General features: G+C 46.2%; 1 protein-coding gene across 1 annotated transcript in view; it reads right to left on the minus strand.

Moving 5' to 3' along the window:
• The window catches only part of LOC306916877 (dedicator of cytokinesis protein 9-like), a gene marked incomplete at both ends in the record, with an annotated part of 149,899 nt that overhangs the window by 133,454 nt on the left and 1,044 nt on the right, over nt 1-15,401 (minus strand). The window lies entirely within an intron of this gene.

Raw genomic sequence — 15,401 nt, forward strand, 5'->3', positions numbered from 1 at the left:
CCTACTTCATACAAGTACTGTTGCACAGAAGTAGTGAAAAACAATACCGGTAGCCGATCTACAAGCTCCATCTACAACACGTACTGCGAGGCGTTGTGAGCTTGTAGATCGGTTATTTATTTTTCAAAGATTTAAATAGTTTTTTGAGTGGTGCAAACCACTCCAACAACCAGCTTTGTTTGTATCCGTGTTTGTGTATACCTGTACGTGGGGCCCAAAACAATGAGCATGGTTACTATGGTCACTGACATTACGTCAGACCACAGCTGATCAGGCTATATAAGACCTTGCACCACTCAGTTCACACGGGTGGGATTTTTAAAATAATAATAAAGGTTTCCGCCCGACAGCAGTGAGTACTGTAATGTAATATAATACAGTATACCAGGGTTCCCCAATTAATTTTCCTCGAGGGCCATATTTTGACTAGGGTACCAGGCTGGGGGACGAGTCCGCACGCGTGAGGTCGAGGTCTTGCCCTGAAAATTCATTTTCAGGGCAGGACCCCATTTGAAAAGGATGCCCAGTTTGACATGCATAGGCTACTGACCCCCATTTAATGCCATTTATATCTGGGACCCCCCCCCCCCCCCTTGCGGGCCGCAAGGGGGCGCTCCGCGGGCCGCAAATGGCCCGCGGGCCGCCTATTGGGGAACCCTGCAGTATACTGTACAACGTACAGTAAGAGATGTTGGAAGTGTCCAGCAACCTGCCAGATGTGCATTCTATGGCATGACTCCACATCTGGGCTCAATCTCAACACCTTTGACTTTCACTATAAAAATAGTTGAATTAAACTTGAGCCGTTTGACATGAAATCGGATCGTTGTTATTATTATTACCTAGCAGGCCAAATGACGTCATGACGACGTTCAGGACTAGGCCAGATCACAGCCCATATGGGGATGATCTTTACGTCCAGGACTAGGCCAGATCACAGCCCATATGGGGATGATCTTTACGTCCAGGACTAGGCCAGATCACAGCCCATATGGGGATGATCTTTACGTTCAGGACTAGTCAAAATCACAGCCCATATGGGGATGATCTTTACGTTCAAGACTAGGCCAGATCACAGCCCATATGGGGATGATCTTTACGTTCAGGACTAGGCCAGATCACAGCCCATATGGGGATGATCTTTACGTTCAGGACTAGGCCAGATCACAGCCCATATGGGGATGATCTTTACGTTCAGGACTAGTCAAAATCACAGCCCATATGGGGATGATCTTTACGTTCAAGACTAGGCCAGATCACAGCCCATATGGGGATGATCTTTACGTTCAGGACTAGGCCAGATCACAGCACATATGGGGATGATCTTTACGTTCAGGACTAGGCCAGATCACAGTTGAAATAATATAGCTTATTCTGGGCCAGATCAACTTAAGTCATGTCATAACTAGCCTCGATCGGACTCTCTCCGATTCATCCAGGCACACGTGCACGTGCGTACACACACACACACACACACACACACACACACACACACACACACACACACACACACACACACACACACACACACACACACACACACACACACACACACACACACACACACACACACACACACACACACACACACACACACACACACACACACACACACACCGTCATGTACAGTACCTAGTAACTAACTACCATATATATATCTAGAATAATTCTGTCTCTCGCCTGGCTCTGAGTTCACCGTTGTGTGACCCTCCCTGTTAAATCAAACATGAGCCCTTTTCTTTGACACGCAACTGGATCATCGTTGTGGTTTCTGTGATGTTTTGGGGCGCGGTGCCGGCCTGGCCTGGCCTGGCCGGACGGACAGACGATGAGTCACAACAACAACCACTCTGGAGATTCATTCATTCTATCAGGCCATGATGACCACAGAGAACTGTGTGGTGGACAGACAGTAACAATGTCATTGTCCTCGTCCGCAGAGCGAGGCGAGGGTGCGACCGTCTGCCAGCTCCTTCCATCCATCGCTGCATGGGCCTCGTTGACGCAGAGGAACCGGCCCGCTACACGGCTGAATGTGGGTTAAGAATGGAGAGAGAGGGAGGGGGAGCGGAGCGAGAGGCGGATGACGAGCGAGTAGAGAGAGAGAGAGAGAGAGAGAGAGAGAGAGAGAGAGAGAGAGAGAGAGAGAGAGACTCTGTGTGTAACTGTACCAGTCACTGGGTCATGAGCTTACACAGGGCCCAGAGAGAGAGCAGGCGCATTAGTAGTAGTGACATTTTACGAATAGCCCTATATATGCCGCATGCATGGTTACAATCTTACAAAAATGGTTAGATGAGGATCCCCCTGACATAACATTATGGTATGAAATACTCATGTCGATACTGCCAATTATGGAGAGGTTATCATACGTATTAAGAGGCACTCTTGCTGACTTTGTCACCTATTGCAAGGTTTTTTAAAGAAGAATGGAAAAGAGTAATATGTATGGGAGTGAAAAACTGTATGAGAATAAGTTAAACTGTATGATTGGAGTATATATATATATGCGTGATTTTTCTTTTCCTTTTTGTACGTACGTGTCTTTGTAATGTAATGCATGTTTATAATTTTGTGAAAATACCAATAAAAGTATTGAAAGAAAGAAAGTAGTGACTGGTGCTTCAACTCTTGGGCTGCGCTCACACTTAAAGGGGCATTCCACTCATTTTCAACATTTTACTATGTCATTAATATACATTAGAGCTGTTGTGTGAAAATAATAAAAATCATTAACATGGTGAAATACATCTTGATGATGTCATCAAGATGTGTTTCACCATGTTAATGCTTTTTTTCATAATTACAGTTCTAGGAAACACAAAATGGGGGGACTTTTGTATTATTTCCACACAACAGCTCTAAGGTATATTAATGACATAGTAAAATGTTGAAAATGGGTGGTTTTCCCCTTTAAGAGACACGTGTCTTCTCTGTGTCTCCCATTCACTTTCAATGGGAGTCTGTTGGTTTGACGAGACAACCTTGTTTGATGTCTGTGTCCTCCCCCCCCCCCCCCCCCCCCCCCCCCCCCCCCATCAAACAAGGTTGTCTCGTAGTCAAACCAAAGAGACTCCGGTTGAAAAAAATGAATCGGAGCTGTCTGCGAACACAGAGGAGACACGAGACACAGAGAAGACTCTTATGTGTGACTGCAGCCTTGGAATCTCTTGTTTTTGACCAATGAGAACGCTTGCTTATAGGCTTCCCATGAGTCTCCAGGAAGATACACTGTGTGACCTCATGCCAGTGTACGTCCCGGTGATGGGAAACTGTGTCTGGATGGGATACGTGTAGAATAGATCTGCTATTTTTCAATAGCTGAAGTATAACATTTTACCCATTTAAACCTGAGGCTGATAAAAAAAAGGCTTCTAAATCCAAACAGTTTTCAGAAAAACGTTTCTATGTCAGTTGGTGCTCAACCTTTTCCATGTCAAGGAACCCCGGAATGATCTGTATTTGGCCGTGAACCCTCATATGAAAATATGTTGTTCCAGGGACCCTCCCCCAGAAACAAAGATTTGAATTAAAAACCTTCGCTCTCTGAAAGAACATATATTCAAAGATTTGCGCCATACGGTAGTTTCACGATATTTCGTGTCGTAGTAGTATTAACCCATTTTGGGCGGGAACCCCTTTTGGTGTTAGCATTATGTTATGCTTTAGCTATTGAAAAATAGCAGATCTACAAGCTCATAGCGCGCCACCGAGTGGCGCGCTATGAGCTTGTAGATCTGCTATTTTTAAAAAAATCGAAGAACCACTGACATAGAAACATAGCTTTTTCAGAAAACTGTCAGGATGCACCGAGTGCCGTGCTACGAGCTTGTAGATCTGCTATTTTTCAACAGCTAAAGTATAACATAACGCTTAAAACATCAAAAGGAGTTCCCGTCCTGAATGGGTTAAAAACAGATATAAAGTCAGTGGTCAGTCAGTAGGTCAACATCACAATGCTGACTTCTGCCCAAATGTAATCTTTGCCACGGACGTACAAGATGAGTGGACAATAGCCCACGAGAAAACACACAAAGAGCTATCCCTGAATGACCGATCTACAAGCCCACAACGCGTTGTGAGCTTGTAGATCTGCTATTTGTAACAGCTGGTCTGTAACTCTGGGAGGAGAGTACAAGCTCTCAGAGTTAGGAGGGACGTCTCTTCCCTGAAAATGAAACATTTCAGAACCACTAGTACTAAGTGGACTCATAGTATGCCATAGTGTCGTAGTACTAAGTGGACTCATAGTATGCCATAGTGTCGTAGTACTAAGTGGACTCATAGTATGCCATAGTGTCGTAGTACTAAGTGGACTCATAGTATGCCATAGTGTCGTAGTACTAAGTGGACTCATAGTATGCCATAGTGTCGTAGTACTAAGTGGACTCATAGTATGCCATAGTGTCGTAGTACTAAGTGGACTCATAGTATGCCATAGTGTCGTAGTACTAAGTGGACTCATAGTATGCCATAGTGTCGTAGTACTAAGTGGACTCATAGTATGCCATAGTGTCGTAGTACTAAGTGGACTCATAGTATGCCATAGTGTCGTAGTACTAAGTGGACTCATAGTATGCCATAGTGTCGTAGTACTAAGTGGACTCATAGTATGCCATAGTGTCGTAGTACTAAGTGGACTCATAGTATGCCATAGTGTCGTAGTACTAAGTGGACTCATAGTATGCCATAGTGTCGTAGTACTAAGTGGACTCATAGTATGCCATAGTGTCGTAGTACTAAGTGGACTCATAGTATGCCATAGTGTCGTAGTACTAAGTGGACTCATAGTATGCCATAGTGTCGTAGTAGTATTAAGTGTCGTTCATATGAGACTCTTTTTGATACAGAGACAGTCATGGCGGCAAGACTAATAGCACAGGCAGGCTCTTCACATACTAGAGCATGTCTGAAATAAGTGTCAGAGCTGAAAAAGTAAATATGAAATAAATGCTTAAACATGTAGCTAGGTGTAATGTTAGAGACCACAGAAGACATGTAAATATGAAATAAATGCTTAAACATGTAGCTAGGTGTAATGTTAGAGACCACAGAAGACATGTAAATATGAAATAAATGCTTAAACATGTAGCTAGGTGTAATGTTAGAGACCACAGAAGACATGTAAATATGAAATAAATGCTTAAACATGTAGCTAGGTGTAATGTTAGAGACCACAGAAGTGAACCTTTCAGGCCTGTTTTCTCAACTCGCTGTTTCTCTGCAAGACATTACTCTATAAGCCATATCTCCTAAACTGGTGGGTCAAACTGAACAACCAATATGCCAATTTTAAGCTATGATTCCCTGCTTTTCATGAACAAAACGAAAGTTTAAATACTCAATGACTTAGCCACAGTCAGAAACAGTCACATATTCTGAAGAAAACCTGGAGACTAGGCAATTGGAGAGTAATTGGGTCTCATGATAAATATAAGAACATTATACTGGTGTGTAAAAAATAAAGAAAATCTAAAAGTTGCCACGTAAAAGACGAATATATTATTTGTAGGTACTTGGGTTCAAGACCAGGGTCTTGAACTAAGAGAGTGGCCTCCAGTGACATTCCACACTCCGACTCGGCCAATCACAGGACAAGCAGCTGCTTTTATCCCGAGTTACTTCCAGTGCAAAGAGAGCAGACTAGAGCGAATGTAATGACACCCTAGTCAGCAGACCACAGGTCATGCTATTGGTCACTTAGGTCAGGGGTTCTCAACCTGTGGGACGCGACCCCTCGGGGGTCGCCAAATTATTATTATTATTTATTTTTGTGTGCAACTGAATGGCTGGAATATGGAATTGAAGAGTTTACATAGTACACATAGTACATGCATACACTTTCCTAAACTAAAATGCTAACCCCTTTTGGTGTTAGCATTATGTTATGCTTTAGCTATTGAAAAATAGCAGATCTACAAGCTCATAGCGCGCCACCGAGTGGCGCGCTACGAGCTTGTAGGTCTGCTATTTTTGAAAAATCGAAGAACGACTGACATAGAAACATAGCTTTTTCAGAAAACTGTCAGGATGTAGAAGACATTTTTAGAATCTGATCTCAGGTCAGAATGGGTTAATGATTCTATCTGGTTTCAGTATTCATTTATGATATATTTTTGCAGTCAGTTTGTATTGGTGGTGGGGAGGGGGTGCCGGACGGGGGTCACGAGACATGGCCAAAGCATTTCTGGGGGGGTCCCCAGCCAAAAAGGTTGAGAACACCTGACTTAGGTCGCCTTCACACCAGAAAGCTCTACTGTGATTAAAACGAATCCTGCTGCACATTGTCGGTTCGTTTGGCAGGTGTGAAGCCTCATTCGAATCCTAATGCAAGCATCAAAGAACCGCATTCTACTCCGCCAAAAAACGGCACACACACGCACACGCACACGCATGCACACGCACGCACACAAACACACACACACACACACACACACACACACACACACACGCACACACACACACACACACAGTCCCTGACGGCCGACGCCCTCAAGTCATAACTATTAGAAGCATATAAACACCATAGATTTCACTGACTGTGTAGTTTATGAATTGAACACATTGATAAGAGTTCTCTGCTGCGTTTCCAATTGATGACAGCGCAGTGTGAAGGCAAAACCGCAGCAAATTAAATATGCAAGAATCTCAACCTCGCCCCCCATTCGCATCAAGTCTATACTGAAGTATCAAATGCGACCGTAAGTGTGAAGGAAACCGATTTAGTGTCTCAACGGATAGAGAGAAAAGCATAGAAAATGCAACGGAACACACCTGGGCGTGTGCATGTGGATGCGGTTCGACACGGTTCACACAGGCACGCCATCGCTCAGGCGCGTGCGTGTGTGCGTGCGTGCGTTGTTTGTGCACGACGAGAATGATTAGCCCGGAAGTTACTATAGTTACTTTGTAATGCTACATTTTGATTATTATTACAAAACAAAACATTTAACCACTTCAGCCCTATACACACACATTTCGGCCATTTAAAAATAGCCGATCTACAAGCTCACAGTGTGTCGCATCGCGACGGATTGTTTTGTGTGCTTGTAGATCTGCTAATTTTAAAAGATTGTTATACATTTGAAAACTTGAAATGAGTAATAAAATAAAAAAAAAGTATGTAGACTTTTGGTACTTGAACTACATTTTAATACAGATACTTTTGTACTTTTACTCAAGTTTTGAATTCCCAACATCTACTTGTAATGGAGTACAACTACATTGCAGTATTGATACTTTTACTCAAGTAAAACATGCGAGTACTTTTTCCACCATTGATCAATGACAAATCTCCAATCAATTCCACCTTCTAATGTGTTTCCTGACAGTCTGACAGCTTATTCATTTGACCGTCCGTGGCTGCAGAGATACTTGGCTTATAGCTCCTTGGCTCCTCGCCAGCAAACACACGCCAAACCCTTCAACACACACCCATTTCTGGTAGAATTCCCCCCAGTCCTCCTGAGGTGAGCTCTGATGATGTCATGACGTTTCCCATACTGTGGGTCAGGGACACATTTGTGGGTCAGGGACACATTTGTTTGGGGTCGCTTAACATTTTCAAAAAACATTCCCAAAAAAGGTAAAGTTTTCATGAATAAATACCAAACGAAAAGTAATTTCTTGAATGAATAAAAGAAGAATCTAAGAAATTCCATAAATTGGAAAACAAATCTTTAAGAAGTAGTGAAAATAGACAATCTACAAGCTCACAATGTGTCGCTTCGCACCTCAATGTGTCGCTTCGCACCTCAATGTGTCGCTTCGCACCTCAATGTGTCGCTTCGCACCTCAATGTGTCGCTTCGCACCTCAATGTGTCGCTTCGCACCGCAATGTGTCGCTTCGCACCTCAATGTGTCGCTTCGCACCTCAATGTGTCGCTTCGCACCTCAATGTGTCGCTTCGCACCTCAATGTGTCGCTTCGCACCTCAATGTGTCGCTTCGCACCTCAATGTGTCGCTTCGCACCGCAATGTGTCGCTTCGCACCTCAATGTGTCGCTTCGCACCTCAATGTGTCGCTTCGCACCGCAATGTGTCGCTTCGCACCTCAATGTGTCGCTTCGCACCTCAATGTGTCGCTTCGCACCGCAATGTGTCGCTTCGCACCTCAATGTGTCGCTTCGCACCTCAATGTGTCGCTTCGCACCGCAATGTGTCGCTTCGCACCTCAATGTGTCGCTTCGCACCTCAATGTGTCGCTTCGCACCTCAATGTGTCGCTTCGCACCTCAATGTGTCGCTTCGCACCTCAATGTGTCGCTTCGCACCTCAATGTGTCGCTTCGCACCGCAATGTGTCCATTACGGGTCCATTGATGTGCCTTGTTGTGAAAATGGTAGAAAACCACTGCTGTTTAAGCTACAAGTGCTCCAGTTCCTAAAACCAAAAAAAGGACAGCCATCCAACCCCCTGGAGAGAGGTGTGTGCCCTGGGGCGAATATTTCCCCCATTTCCGTTCTGGAGATGCTCTCCTCTAACCCATTTTGACCTGAGATCAGATTCTAAAAATGTCTTCTACATCCTGACAGTTTTCTGAAAAAGCTATGTTTCTATGTCAGTCGTTCTTCGATTTTTCAAAAATAGCAGACCTACAAGTTCGTAGCGCGCCACTCGGTGGCGCGCTATGAGCTTGTAGATCTGCTATTTTTCAATAGCTAAAGCATAACATAATGCTAACACCAAAAGGGGTTCGACGAAACACAGCAGAGCTACAAGTGCTCCAGTTCCTAAAAAACAAAAAAAGGACAGCCGTCCAACCCCCTGGAGAGAGGTGTACGTGTGCCCTGGGGCGAATATTTTCCCCCATTTCCGTTCCGGAGATGCTCTCCTCTAAAGGAAAGAAAAACAGCAGAAAAACAGAGAGAAGCCTCTTCAAAGGACCTCATCAAAGGGAACGGCAGAGAGTTGACCCCAAGTATTGAAGAGAAGACGATCACGTGACTCACTCTGCTGTGTAACCGAACACATCGCCTGATCTGGACACAGAATGGGTGTCAAGTTGGAACTTTACCCATTTAGGCCTGACGTCGAAATTTTTAAAAAAATCTTTTTTTTAAATGTCTTTTTTTCTGAAAAAAACTCATGTTTCTATATCAGTGGTTCTCAATATTTCATGTCAAGGACCCCCAAAATTATATGTAATTGGCTGCCGACCCCAATCTGAAAATATGTTGTTCCAGGGACCCCCACAGAAGCAAAGAACTGAAACTCTGAAAGAATATATATTCAAAGATTTGAGGCACATTTTCATGATTTTTCAAAAATAGCAGACCTACAAGTTCGTAGCGCGCCACTCGGTGGCGCGCTACGAACTTGTAGATCTGCTATTTTTCAATAGCTAAAGCATAACATAATGCTAACACCAAAAGGGGTTCCCGCCCAGAATGGGTTTTAAGTGTGCGGGTGAAAATAAACGTGATCAGTACATGCAAGAACGAAAAAAAAACATTGCGTGGATTGGATGCACCTGGGACCTTTCCTCATTGATGTATCCCCCCCCGTAAATCGGGGGTTTCGGGTAACTTCATACCCCTCACTCAGGTGACCCAGCCGGGGGTGATCAAGTCCCGAGTCACGTCCCAGTAGCTATAGTACCCACGATCAGTCCCATTTAGGGAAAGACCAGGGCCACACAATCTCACCGCTCAGGAACTACTCTGCCGGGACTGGGTGGAGGTAGACCAATCTGGGGCGCGTGGAAGGACTATAGGCGTTGTGGGTTGACTCCTGTCCGGGGCCCCTCCTACGTCTCACCAGGTCCACAATAGTGTGTGGGGTGGTTGACCCTCTTGTATTGTACCTATACCTGCAAACTTTACTTTACTTTACTTTATTTGTTTATTTAGTCGGGACAGTGTATATTGATGATTACATTAAAAATGCAGTGTAAATATACCAGATTTAGCAAAACATGCTAATGACGAAAATGGAGCCCCTAGTGTGCGGACTGCCTTCCTTTTTCATCGTATGTATTTTTTGTCCAGCACCTGTAGATGTTTTTGAGACGTACGACCCAAGATCATGGCAAAGGAAGGCAGTCCGCATGTAGGTCTCGGCTCCCAGTTATCCTGATCCTTTGATAACCTATTTTGGGCGGGAACCCATTTTGGTGTTAGCATTATGTTATGCTTTAGCTATTGAAAAATAGCAGATCTACAAGCTCATAGCGCGGCACTCGGTGCCGCGCTACGAGCTTGTAGGTCTGCTATTTTTGAAAAATCGAAGAACGACTGACATAGAAACATAGCTTTTTCAGAAAACTGTCAGGATTTAGAAGACATTTTTAGAATCTGATCTCAGGTCAAAATGGGATAAAGTTGCCTGGGAGCTATAGTGTTACCTATTTACCTAGTACAGGGGTTCTCAACCTTTTTGGCCGGGGACCCCCGAAAATGCTTTGGCAACGTCTCGGGACCCCTGCCCCGCCCCCTCCCGACCCCCAATATAAATTGACTGCTACAATAACCTTAATAATAGAGACAATACACCATAAATAAATACTGAAACCATCATCATTAGGGAAGGTGTATGCATGTACTATGTGTACTATATGTAAATTCTTCATTTCCACTTTACAGCCATTCAGTTGCAAAATAAAACAAAACCTTTTTTTTCTTTTTTTTTTTGAAAATAATTTGGGGACCCCCAAAATAATTTGGCGATTACCCGTGGGTCGCGACCCACGGGTTGAGAACCCCTGACCTAGTAGACCTATAGTTACCTAGTAGTGTAAACGTTAGTGTGCGGACTGCCTTCCTTTTTTCATCGTACGTATTGTTGTCCAGCACATGTAGAGTTTTTTGAGACGTGCCATACTTCCCTTTGGACCACCCGAGATCATATATGCCTCTTTTAGTTAAGTCTGAGCGAAATGTGACGGAAACGTTTAACGTTTTCCTTACTTCCAAAACTCTTGCGAGAGCAAGATCGCCGACGTCTCTTCAAACAAGACACACAATACCAACTAACAGTCACTCAAAATCACTGTTGATTTCGTGGACAAGAGATCCAGTATAATAAGTAACGTAACTAAAAGACTAAATATACTAAGAATTTCGTCAACAAATAAAAACTAGACTAAGATGTTAGGAAGGGACTAGTGGACAAGAGATCCAGTATAAGTCATTTTACACTTGGTTGCATGCTGAAAATAGCCGATCTACAAGCTGCGACGCGTTGCGAGCTTGTAGATCAGCTACTTTCAGCAAGTGTAAAAGTGGCCATTATGATGGCATCAAGGCTCCGCCAAAATACATTTTAGTCGACTAAATCAACTAAAATAGACTAAAACTAGACTAACACTAAAAACACTTCCAGATGACTAAAATGTGACTAAAACTAAATGAAAACCATTCAAGAGTGAAACTCAAAATTTGCTGTCAAAACCACCACTGCTCAAAATGGACCTACTGTGCTGTAACAATGCAACTGACAGCAGACACAGTGACATGTGTGACCAGATTTTACAGAGAGCCTGCCATCGTGCAAATTCCAGCTTTTCACCAGAGGGGAAAAACTTTATTTATTTATTTTTTCAAAATGAGTTAATATCACAGACAGACTCTTCACATACTAGAGCATGTCTGAAATAAGTGTCTGAGCTGAAATCGACATGTAAATATGAAATAAATACTTAAGCATGAAGCTAGGTGTAATGTTAGAGACCACAGAAGACATGTAAATATGAAATAAATGCTTAAACATGTAGCTAGGAGTAATGTTAGAGACCACAGCAGTGAACCTTTCAAGCCTGTTTTCTCAACTCGCTGTTTCTCTGCGAGACATTACTCTATAAGCCATATCTCCAAAACTGGTGGGTCAAACTGAACAACCAATATGTCAATTTGAAGCTATGATTCCCTGCTTTCATATGACATAAAATTAAAAAAAATCCAATGGCAGTCCCTCAGTCAAATATCTTCTCGTACAGAACGCCGGCAGGTAACCTCCCGTTCCCACTGAGCAGCGAACCAACGCAACGCATCAGGTAACCTCCCGTTCCCACAGAGCAGAGAACCAACGCAACGCATCAGGTAACCTCCCGTTCCCACTGAGCAGCGAACCAACACAACGCATCAGGTAACCTCCCGTTCCCACTGAGCAGAGAACCAACGCAACGCATCAGGTAACCTCCTGTTCCCACAGAGCAGAGAACCAACGCAACGCATCAGGTAACCTCCCGTTCCCACAGAGCAGCGAACCAACGCAACGCATCAGGTAACCTCCCGTTCCCACTGAGCAGAGAACCAACACAACGCATCAGGTAACCTCCCGTTCCCACTGAGCAGCGAACCAACGCAACGCATCAGGTAACCTCCTGTTCCCACTGAGCAGAGAACCAACACAACGCATCAGGTAACCTCCCGTTCCCACTGAGCAGAGAACCAACACAACGCATCAGGTAACCTCCTGTTCCCACTGAGCAGAGAACCAACACAACGCATCAGGTAACCTCCCGTTCCCACTGAGCAGCGAACCAACGCAACGCATCAGGTAACCTCCCGTTCCCACTGAGCAGCGAACCAACACAACGCATCAGGTAACCTCCCGTTCCCACAGAGCAGCGAACCAACGCAACGCATCAGGTAACCTCCCGTTCCCACTGAGCAGCGAACCAACACAACGCATCAGGTAACCTCCCGTTCCCACAGAGCAGCGAACCAACACAACGCATCAGGTAACCTCCCGTTCCCACTGAGCAGCGAACCAACGCGACGCATCAGGTAACCTCCCGTTCCCACTGAGCAGCGAACCAACGCGACGCATCAGGTAACCTCCTGTTCCCACTGAGCAGAGAACCAACACAACGCATCAGGTAACCTCCCGTTCCCACTGAGCAGAGAACCAACACAACGCATCAGGTAACCTCCTGTTCCCACTGAGCAGAGAACCAACACAACGCATCAGGTAACCTCCCGTTCCCACTGAGCAGCGAACCAACACAACGCATCAGGTAACCTCCTGTTCCCACTGAGCAGAGAACCAACGCAACGCATCAGGTAACCTCCCGTTCCCACTGAGCAGAGAACCAACGCAACGCATCAGGTAACCTCCCGTTCCCACTGAGCAGAGAACCAACACAACGCATCAGGTAACCTCCCGTTCCCACTGAGCAGAGAACTAACACAACGCATCAGGTAACCTCCCGTTCCCACTGAGCAGCGAACCAACACAACGCATCAGGTAACCTCCCGTTCCCACTGAGCAGCGAACCAACGCAACGCATCAGGTAACCTCCCGTTCCCACTGAGCAGAGAACCAACACAACGCATCAGGTAACCTCCCGTTCCCACTGAGCAGGGAACCAACACAACGCATCAGGTAACCTCCCGTTCCCACTGAGCAGAGAACCACCGCAACGCATCAGGTAACCTCCCGTTCCCACTGAGCAGAGAACCAACGCAACGCATCAGGTAACCTCCCGTTCCCACTGAGCAGCGAACCAACACAACGCATCAGGTAACCTCCCGTTCCCACTGAGCAGCGAACCAACACAACGCATCAGGTAACCTCCCGTTCCCACTGAGCAGAGAACCAACGCAACGCATCAGGTAACCTCCCGTTCCCACTGAGCAGCGAACCAACACAACGCATCAGGTAACCTCCCGTTCCCACTGAGCAGCGAACCAACACAACGCATCAGGTAACCTCCCGTTCCCACTGAGCAGAGAACCAACGCAACGCATCAGGTAACCTCCCGTTCCCACTGAGCAGAGAACCAACACAACGCATCAGGTAACCTCCCGTTCCCACTGAGCAGAGAACCAACACAACGCATCAGGTAACCTCCCGTTCCCACTGAGCAGAGAACCAACACAACGCATCAGGTAACCTCCCGTTCCCACTGAGCAGAGAACCAACGCAACGCATCAGGTAACCTCCCGTTCCCACTGAGCAGCGAACCAACACAACGCATCAGGTAACCTCCCGTTCCCACAGAGCAGTGAACCAACACAACGCATCAGGTAACCTCCCGTTCCCACTGAGCAGTGAACCAACACAACGCATCAGGTAACCTCCCGTTCCCACTGAGCAGAGAACCAACGCAACGCATCAGGTAACCTCCCGTTCCCACTGAGCAGTGAACCAACACAACGCATCAGGTAACCTCCCGTTCCCACTGAGCAGCGAACCAACGCAACGCATCAGGTAACCTCCTGTTCCCACTGAGCAGCGAACCAACACAACGCATCAGGTAACCTCCCGTTCCCACTGAGCAGAGAACCAACGCAACGCATCAGGTAACCTCCTGTTCCCACTGAGCAGAGAACCAACGCAATGCATCAGGTAACCTCCTGTTCCCACAGAGCAGAGAACCAACGCAACGCATCAGGTAACCTCCCGTTCCCACAGAGCAGCGAACCAACACAACGCATCAGGTAACCTCCCGTTCCCACTGAGCAGAGAACCAACGCAACGCATCAGGTAACCTCCTGTTCCCACTGAGCAGAGAACCAACGCAACGCATCAGGTAACCTCCCGTTCCCACTGAGCAGAGAACCAACGCAACGCATCAGGTAACCTCCCGTTCCCACAGAGCAGAGAACTAACACAACGCATCAGGTAACCTCCCGTTCCCACTGAGCAGAGAACCAACACAACGCATCAGGTAACCTCCTGTTCCCACTGAGCAGAGAACCAACGCAACGCATCAGGTAACCTCCTGTTCCCACTGAGCAGAGAACCAACACAACGCATCAGGTAACCTCCCGTTCCCACTGAGCAGTGAACCAACACAACGCATCAGGTAACCTCCTGTTCCCACTGAGCAGCGAACCAACGCAACGCATCAGGTAACCTCCCGTTCCCACTGAGCAGAGAACCAACACAACGCATCAGGTAACCTCCTGTTCCCACTGAGCAGAGAACCAACGCAACGCATCAGGTAACCTCCTGTTCCCACTGAGCAGCGAACCAACGCAACGCATCAGGTAACCTCCTGTTCCCACTGAGCAGCGAACCAACGCAACGCATCAGGTAACCTCCCGTTCCCGTTGAGCAGAGAACCAACACAACGCATCAGGTAACCTCCTGTTCCCACTGAGCAGCGAACCAACACAACGCATCAGGTAACCTCCTGTTCCCACTGAGCAGAGAACCAACGCAACGCATCAGGTAACCTCCTGTTCCCACTGAGCAGAGAACCAACACAACGCATCAGGTAACCTCCCGTTCCCACTGAGCAGAGAACCAACACAACGCATCAGGTAACCTCCCGTTCCCACTGAGCAGTGAACCAACGCAACGCATCAGGTAACCTCCTGTTCCCACTGAGCAGAGAACCAACGCAACGCATCAGGTAACCTCCTGTTCCCACTGAGCAGAGAACCAACACAACGCATCAGGTAACCTCCCGTTCCCACTGAGCAGAGAACCAACACAACGCATCAGGTAAC

This window comes from Electrona antarctica (assembly GCF_951216825.1).
Source record: "Electrona antarctica genome assembly, chromosome: 24".
In the NCBI taxonomy this organism is placed as follows: domain Eukaryota; kingdom Metazoa; phylum Chordata; class Actinopteri; order Myctophiformes; family Myctophidae; genus Electrona; species Electrona antarctica.